The sequence below is a fragment of the Carassius auratus genome, chromosome 16 (assembly GCF_003368295.1).
Source record: "Carassius auratus strain Wakin chromosome 16, ASM336829v1, whole genome shotgun sequence".
Taxonomy (NCBI): Eukaryota; Metazoa; Chordata; class Actinopteri; order Cypriniformes; family Cyprinidae; genus Carassius; species Carassius auratus.
In genome coordinates, this window is record NC_039258.1 from 20,292,919 (window position 1) to 20,302,302 (window position 9,384).

Consider the following 9,384-nt stretch of genomic DNA (forward strand, 5'->3'; position numbering starts at 1 on the left):
GCATGCTTTCTTTCCCTCATCTGGCGAACTTCACTGTGGCCTCCATGCACCCTGCCTGTACTAAAACCTACAGCCCTCTGGCTTCTTATACCTCATTAATGGACTCAAATTCTTAGTATTCAAAGCTTACCATGCTGCATTAGCATGATTCCAGTAAGAGCCATCATTCCACCCTGAATCATGCCTAGCTTGTTAAAATGTTGTTCAGGGCTACTTTTCATAAAAGCCTTTTCATAATCCATGACGAAAGTAACTTGACTTGTAACTTGGAAGTAACGTAACTTGAATGCATTGAGGCAACAGTAAAACCCTAATCTATATAGTTAGAAAGTAACAGGTTATTGCAGAAACAATGACAGTTATATAGGTTTATTGACATAATCATGCAGGTTTAGCATTAAAAGTGTACAAGGTAGGTGCAGGATACATGCCAAAGTGCCAGAAGTTGAATAAAAAATAATTTACAGTAGAAATACTGTAACCTTTACACTTCCCCACTTGGTTGAATGCAGAGGATAAAAAAGCATTGAGGAAAGCTAGAAACGACCTGACCGCTGGCATAAAAACAGCCAAAGCTCACCTAGAGACCAAAAACTCTTGCAACAAATGTGACAGGGATTAAAAGAACTCACTGACAACAAGAGCAACAACTACAACACCACTGATCCCTCTCTGCCTAGTGCACTGAATAACTTCTATACTTGGCATGATACACTATACATCTAAGAGCACTCGAGCCATCAAAACCACCCAGAGCCGGATTAAACATAAGGGCATTTGGGCACACGCTAAACCAATATCACAACCCGATCACAAGCACTGTAAAGGACAGCATTATCTCCCTGCTCTTCTCCTCACCACTGCCTTAAAGAAGATTTGGGTTTAATGCCTGTGTATCCCGTTTACAGTGCTGTTTGGATCCACACATCCATTCAGTACTATGTAGAATTAATGATTCCCATGTCGGTACATGGCAATCTTCATTGACGCAAGACTTTATCAATAATATTTTACAGGGGCAGCAGTATTTTACTGAGGTTCATGCACCACTAAAAGGGCATAGAGACTGGTTTTGACTGGTTTTGCCTGACAACCACTCTAGCTAGTTACAGAAGATGGAAATATTTTTGGTCTTAAAGAGTTTTCCTCATGCAATGGAAATTTATGGAGACTCATTGTGGGGAGGGAAGTGATATAGAACTAATTTAACATTCAAATAAGCTTTGGGTGAGTGGGTGAGTAAAAAAAAAAAAAAAAAACTTACTGTATTCTTTCAGTGAAGTAGTGTCATTTAATACAGTATCCTACTGTAATCTGATGTGCTCTTAAAGTGTTAAACAGTTTTGTCTACAGAAATCCATTGCATTTATATGGGGGATACAGTAATTATACAGCCTTTCCTGCTCCATATTATCTCTTGATGATTGCTTTTGTGTTGTTGTCCAATTTCAGAACAGAGATAAGAATTTCCCAATAATGTGAGGAAAACTTACACTCATGATAGCTGGGCTGTTGATAGATGAAGGAGGATGCGTAGATGTTTTCCCAGTAGATTTAACTCTCTTCTTAGAAGCAGATCCTGGTTTTTCCTTCAAATTGTCAGCAGTTTCATTTGAAGATCAGATCAGGACCTTGGATTTCCCAAGGATCCAAGACCAGCCTTCTCTATGTGTGCCAGATACTGTTAACATCTCCTAATGCAGAAGTAGCCAGGACAACTGTATTGGACAGGGTGATAAGGAGCAAAATGAGGTCTGACAGGCAGGAAACCATAGGCTTAAGAGAAAAAAAAAATATGAAAAGTTGGTTGAATGTATTTTATTGAAGTGAGGAACCAGCTAATGTTACAGATGGAGAACAGGGCAGTACGACCTTGTCCAGGCTGGAGAGAATGCCCAAGTCTGTGGCGGCAGCTGACCTCGGTTTGCTGTTGGCAACAGGCGTTATGTGGCTGAGCAGGTTGGTTGAGATTTGGATCCCATTTAAAAAAATAAGTCAAAGGACAAGTCAACCTGAAGACTGTGGGAAGGTCAACAAAGAGAAGCCAAGAATCATCAGAGAATGAGATCTATAAGATCGCACATATAGCTTACTTGGCTGTTGATCTTTTCATTTAATGTAACAGATGAATTGCTCCCCGTCTCCTTCGCTGTGCCAAGGTACCAAAAATGTCACATTTAATTGGCTCCCAAAGAAATTATGTCCTTTTTCTTTCTGGTTTATTAATTGGAAATGAACATCATAACAGATCACATTACGGTCATCAGATTCATTATACACTCTTCATTATACACATTTTTTGTTGCTTAAAAGATTCTTTACATCGATGCCATAGAAGAACCATTTTTGGTTCTACGAAGAACTATTCAGGTTATTTAAAGTACTATCTCTTCCTTACCTTGTTATAATCTGGGGAACTTTCTTTCGCAAAACCTTTTGTGAAATTGAAAGCTTCTTCAGATGAGGTTCTTTACAGAACCATTTAGACAAAAAAAAGTTTATGGTATTGTGAAGCACCTTTATTTTTAAGAGTGCATTTCTTTGGAAAACAAAGCCAACCTTGATCAACTACTTTTTCAGAATTCACACAAGATGCTGACTTATTGTTGTCTAGACATAATGTTAAAGGTAAGCCATAATCGTAGAGTCTGCAATGATTTACTTCATGTTTTCTGTCTCTGATTGAGAGAACTGATGATACAATTCTCAGTAGCCAGAGCTGACTAGAGTTTAATGAACTAAACTTGATTTTTATGTGTTGCAAAATGTGTTGTCAACCTACAATCCAAATGCTGCATTTGTTAATGTCTAAAATCTAACACAGTTTGTAAAACAACAAAGTACGAATTTGAGTTTTATATACAGGCACCCAGAAACAAAATGAATACTGTTTTTCATAATGCAGCCAGGCAACATCCATAGAGACAAGATCTGAACAAGTTTTTATCAGTTAGAGAATTAGATTACAGAAGTGGTGTTTGTTAATCAGTGTCAGATGATCAATAACATTGGTTACAGGGACTCCTGATGCCAGGACTGAGAATTAGCAGATGCAGAAGTGACATTAAGATGCAGCAAAAACCTGAAAAAAACATGCATTTTGTGATTATATCTCAACACACCACATTACATATTGGGCATAGATGCAGCCAAAACACATTTTCATTTGATTGTGATCAGATCACTGAAACCACATTCAGAGGTGGTCTGAACACACTTAATGATTGTCTTAATGCATTTTCATTGTCCAAATAGAAGTAATATGTACCTTATTATATATGGTATACTGTATACTTTGAAAAGCAAATTAATTAATTGTCCAGTTGTTTATTAGTTTATTTCATCAAGTTACAATTGGAATCTTGTTTCTCTCACTTCTCTTCCCAAAGAAAAATTATCCACTTTTCTCCATTTGTATTCCCTGTTACTTGTCTCTCCCTTTATTGAATAGTTAGTAGCAAAAGGAAACAAGAAAACATCGACCCATCAACATTGTCATTAATTAATAAATGAAAGAAATGTTTCAGTTAAAACATGCTCTCAAGTAATATGTTGAAGGTAATTTGTATATTGTTTTTGTGAAATGTGAATGTGGTCAAATTGATCACATTTGCATTTGATCAAATCTGATTAGAAAGTGTAATGCAGGTATTAATGTAGTTCAGCTTGGAAAGAAAGAAAAAATATATTTTTTTAATAACAGTCCTATTTCATAATAATAAAGTACTGGCAGCTGGGTTGCCTGTCACTTACTGTATTCTTACAGTGAAGTAGTGTTATTTAATACAGTATCCTACTGTAATGTAATGTGTTCTTAAAGTGTTAAACTGTGTTGTCTACAGAAATCCATTGCATTTATATGGGGGATACAGTAATTATACAGCCTTTCCTGTATATTATCTCTTGATGATTGATTTTGTGTTGTTGTCCAATTTCAGATCAGAGATAAGAATTTCCCAATAATTTAAGGAAAGCTTACACTCATGATAGCTGGGCTGTTGATAGATGAAGGAGGATGCGTAGATGTTTTCTCGGTAGACTGAACTCTCTTCTTAGAAGCAGATATGGTTTTTCCTTCAAATTGTCAGCAGTTTCATTTGAAGATCAGATCAGGACCTTGGATTTCCCAAGGATCCAAGACCAGCCTTCTCTATGTGTGCCAGATACTGTTAACATCTCCTAATGCAGAAGTAGCTAGGACAACTGTATTGGACAGGGTGATAAGGAGCAAAATGAGGTCTGACAGGCAGGAAACCATAGGCTTAAGAGAAAAAAAATATATATGAAAAGTTGGTTGAATGTATTTTATTTAAGTGAGGAACCAGCTAAAGTTACAGATGGAGAACAGGGCAGTACGACCTTGTCCAGGCTGGAGAGAATGCCCAAGTCTGTGGCGGCAGCTGACCTCGGTTTGCTGTTGGCAACAGGTGTTAGGTGGCAAACCAGGTTGGTTGGTTGAGATTTAGATCCCATGTAGCAACTTTGTATAAGGACATGGGTATGACACAGGTATTACAAGGAGAGGGTGACTTATGAGGACATAACCCGTGTCCCATTTTTCAAAACGCTTACCATACAAAACCATACAGAATGAGTTTTTTTGAGAAGTTTCCTGTGAGGGTTAGGGTTAGGTGTAGGGTTGGTGTCGGGTCATAGAATATAAAGTTTCTACAGTATAAAAACCATTACGCCTATGGGATGAAACCACTTTCCACAAAAATAAACATGTGTGTGTGTGTGTGTGTTTCTGTGAGACAATGTTTAAACATTAGTTGATTGAGTTGGAAATAGGTATTAAACTGAATTAGTGAGGAATGTCAAAACATTTTTTAAGACTTCTTTCAAAAGGCATTTTGGATAAATGTAGATTGAGGGTGATCAGTTTTACATGCTTGTAAGGGTAGAGTTAGGGCCTTGTCGGTCTGTCCACCAACAAGTGGTTAAACATTCTCCAGACTGATGATTAAAAATAGTTGCAGAACTTATCCTGTGGGAAAACTTTCACGCTTATAAATCAAAAAACTATGAACACATAGGATTGTGAGTGGCTTTTAGCTATAATTTTCTTCCACTTTGTGAATATGCTTGTGATGTACTGCCCATGGTTAGTTGCTGTATTTGAATAAGCAGCTTTGTGTAATAGGTCTTAGATTCTGTCAGAAGCACAGCAGTCATTTTTAAAAATGTGAGGAAGTGTTCAGTTCCGACTGTTTACCAAAAGACTTTAAATATCTTAGACAATATGTTTGCCATACTACATATACTATCTCTCATATTCCATGATTTGCATATGAAATGTTACTTATTAATTAAACATTTTCACTAGATTGTGGAGTGATAGATAATTCTTCCTGAATTGCCCATAGAGTTGAACTAAACTCTTTGTGGCAGCCTATTACAAACTGCTAAAGAAACAGCCATTTTTTTAAAATTTATTATTATTGTCATACCCTCCTGAAGTTGTATTGCTCTGTGGGTGCTGTATATTATAACTATCATTATGACTGGAAAGCACCTGGGATCTCCTGCGTTTTTGCACTGTGCATGTGCGGTTTCTCCTGTTCCCATTGCTGTCTTTCTTTGTTTCAGAAATACGAAACAGCAACCAGTTGAAAAATGAATACCAGACCATAACAGAATGAAACAGATGTCTTTAATGCTAAGCTCCACATTATGCTATGACAATAATGGGCTGATGTTTTACAAGCGGAGCTGTCCCAAAAGCCCTCTACTCTCTTAATCGTATCCTGGCCTGTGGCTAAGATAAATCTGGGTGCTATAAATTCCATGGTAATACCACTGCTTCTCTAAGTATTGATCATTTTTCTAAATGTCACTCATTGCATATGGCTCTCATTTCTATTTTATGGCAAACTGTTCTTAAGGGAGCCTCACTTGGCTCTCAGGGCCCTTCTCTTGACAGGACAGACACGTTGCTGTTTCATTGAAATTAAGGTTGAAAAGTCTGACAGGTTAATGTATGTTTGTAAAGCCCCATTTGTGTTTTGAAGCAGTGTTGGCATCAGGTTGAAGAACACACTCTTGATTGTGTGTGTAAATGAGGAAAGAAATAGAATGCTGTCAGTAGGAACTGATAACACATTCGGCTCTTCTCGGTTAATGGAGGTTCTAGGAGGTTATCAGCTCTGGAGGACACACACGCACACACTCAAATAAACACAAACCTGACTGCCACAGGCTCAGCTGATGATTAGATCTGGGAATGTGTTTACCTTCGATGAAGAAGTGACATTGTGAAGAAATGCCAGCGGTGGATTCAGGAGACACATTTTTGGGACCCTTTCTCCATTTTTGCTGAAAGACACTGCAGTGAAATTTATGTCAATATTTTAAGTTGACTTTGTTTTATGTTAGAAAATAACTACAGTGTAAAAATGGCCAGGACTGAACAAGATTTAACAGCAACTTCCTACAATAAAACACTGAATTTCAACTTGCACTTTGAAATCACTGCAGGCTAGGTACTTTTCTGTCATAAGACAGGGAATTACTGTAAAACAAATAACTGTATTTCACTGCATTGTGGGGTAGTGTACATAGTTTCACTTGAAGTCACCATTTTGATTATGTCACCTTTAGCTTCAAGCTTGAACTTTAACTGCCTTTATTTAATTTTCTCCCAGACACTAATAGGTTTACAGAAGGCTAAAATTGTGTTACTTGGAGAAAATGCTGACTGACTGAAAATATATATGTCATAAAATACTATAATTAGGGGATGTGAATGCATTTTTAGATGTGACTCTGGTTAGCCTTTTTTATGATTTACCAACTTGGTACACACACACATACATACCATATATATATATATATATATATATATATATATATATATATATATATATGAACATTATCCATTCTGAACAATATCCACCAATATGCATCCTTCATATACTGATGTGTAGGAGCTTTCAATTCAAACAATTTCAATGTCAAATGTGTTTTTTTGTTTGTTTGTTTGTTTGTTTGTTTTTTTACTTTGCATGCAAACATTTCTAAACAAGTTTGTGTTTAACTCAACATAACACAGTTGCATGGATTTCTGTAGCTTTTGATACAATATTAACGCATCAACGCAGCACATTGCAAAAAGTCCAAGTGTTGTAAATGTGTTATACTGTACCATTTTTTTCTTTATCATTTACAAAACATTGTAAAAGCCTTACATGTAATGCATCACATAGGTCTACTCTTCCCATGTGCCTGTTGTAATGCAGCACATGCTCTTGGATGGGAATGACCTTGTCCAAACCCTCGCTGAACCTCCTGTTCACCCTGTCTCCTCTTGATGCTTTGTGAAATGAAGGACACATGGCATCCTCATGTTTGTCTGTTGACTTGATAAGAAGGCCATCTTTTTCTATTTTTTTTTTTTTTTTTTTTTTATCTATTATCCTCACTCAAGGTCAGTTACTTAAATTTATTTCCACTGGCTATTTTCACACCATGAGTTTGTTACAGTACTTGTGAAAACACACACACATGCACACACACACACACACACACACACACACACACACACACACACACACACACACACACACACACACACATCTGGAGTGAGGAGCTGATTCATTATTAGTTGGAGTCCTGGAGGGCATTTAGGCACAAAATTAAGCATTTGTGTTGCCTCATTTTCATCAGATACATGTCTGCTTCTGCCTCTTGACTGTGGTTTTCTTGGGTCTAGAGTTGCTTGCAGGGGTGGCACTGGATATTTTTACAGTAATACAGTTTCAACAGATACCTTAGTATGCTGGGATGGGTTGTTTTCTGGGAGAGAAAACCAAATGGTCTCTGGATAAATAAGAGTGATGGAGAATCTCAAAAATTGACTGAACATAAAAGCACAATGGCACCATCTTTTAACCAAACAATAAGCAACATACCATACAGGCAAAAAATCCACTTGTTTTTATACTATACTGTATTATATATATATATATATATATATATATATATATATATATATATATATATATATATATATATATATATATATATATATATATTCTTTGTACATTTGTACATTTACAAATATATTTTGTGTTATATTAATGTACCTTGGTATTAAATGAAAACACAGCCATGAGAATGCTTCTACTACAACAGCTGAGGGATCTTGCATTTCACTGTAAAAGTTTAACCATCAATGAAATGTGATGACTAATGCTTCTGAATACCATGAAAATGGCCAACTGGCTTTCTCATTGTCCAGAACTGGAGTGCTGATTATTATTTTTAATTTTATTTTTTGTATCAATCTGTCTGAAAACAATGACAGTTAATGATTTTGGGTATTAAATATAGAAGATTTTTATAGCTGGATTGTGCTGTTGCTAATTTACATTATTTCTTGACCTGTTTATTTAACAGTGGACAAGTGGATGAAACTGCCATTCAACAGAGCTTTAGAGTCTCATGGGAGTCTTGGCATATTGCATATGCGTAGTTGCATGTAGCTGTATGATTCAACATTGGAAAGAAGGAAAACACATGATCATTTTAGTGTACCTCTAAAAAAATGAATAGCCATTGCCATTTAAAAGCTTGCCACCATCAGTAATTACAGAAGTGCATGCTACCTGTTTGAGGTAGACATAACCACAGTATTAATCCATTTGAAAGACATGGGATTGTGTGTTGGCTAGTAATGTGTATGATTCAAAAGTCCTCAACCAGTCTGTTTTTGTGTATGGGAAATGTTAACGACTATTAAGCCAATACAACGAACGCCCACATCTTTGCCTATGATGTTGGACACTATTTGATTGGGAACATAACTTACTCTGAACTGGTTAAAGTGCAGCTGTTTTCTGACATTGATAGATTAACCCCACAACAACACAGGTTTATATTGAGTTAGGCAAGGTTAGTCTGAATGAGTTTTTGGAGGCTAAAGATGATGAAATGTCTGTTTAAAATGCAGTGTTGGACAGTAGCGTCACTACAAGCAGCGAAGCTACTAGTTTAACTACATTTCTCAGTAGCTTGGTCGTAGCTTCGCTACTTTCTAAATCAAATAGCTTTTCAGTAGCGAAGCTCTTTATTTTACCAAGTAGTGCGGTAGCTTCCACACAAGCTACATTTTCGCAAGCATTTCTGAAGCTCAAACTCAAATCGGGAAATACAACTGCTAAGATCGCTGATCCTGGATCAGTAGTGACGCGACTGCGTTACTTCGATCTTGTCCGTGTTTACGGTGGATAGCAACCAACCATCTTTATGATGCATTACCGCCACCTTCTGCACCGGATGGTACCACTCCTAGGCCAGTCACGCAAAAAATTATTTGATGAAATGATGGCATAGGATGAGGTCGGAGAACAGTTAATCCCGAGGAGTGAGTCGCCGTGGCCGTAC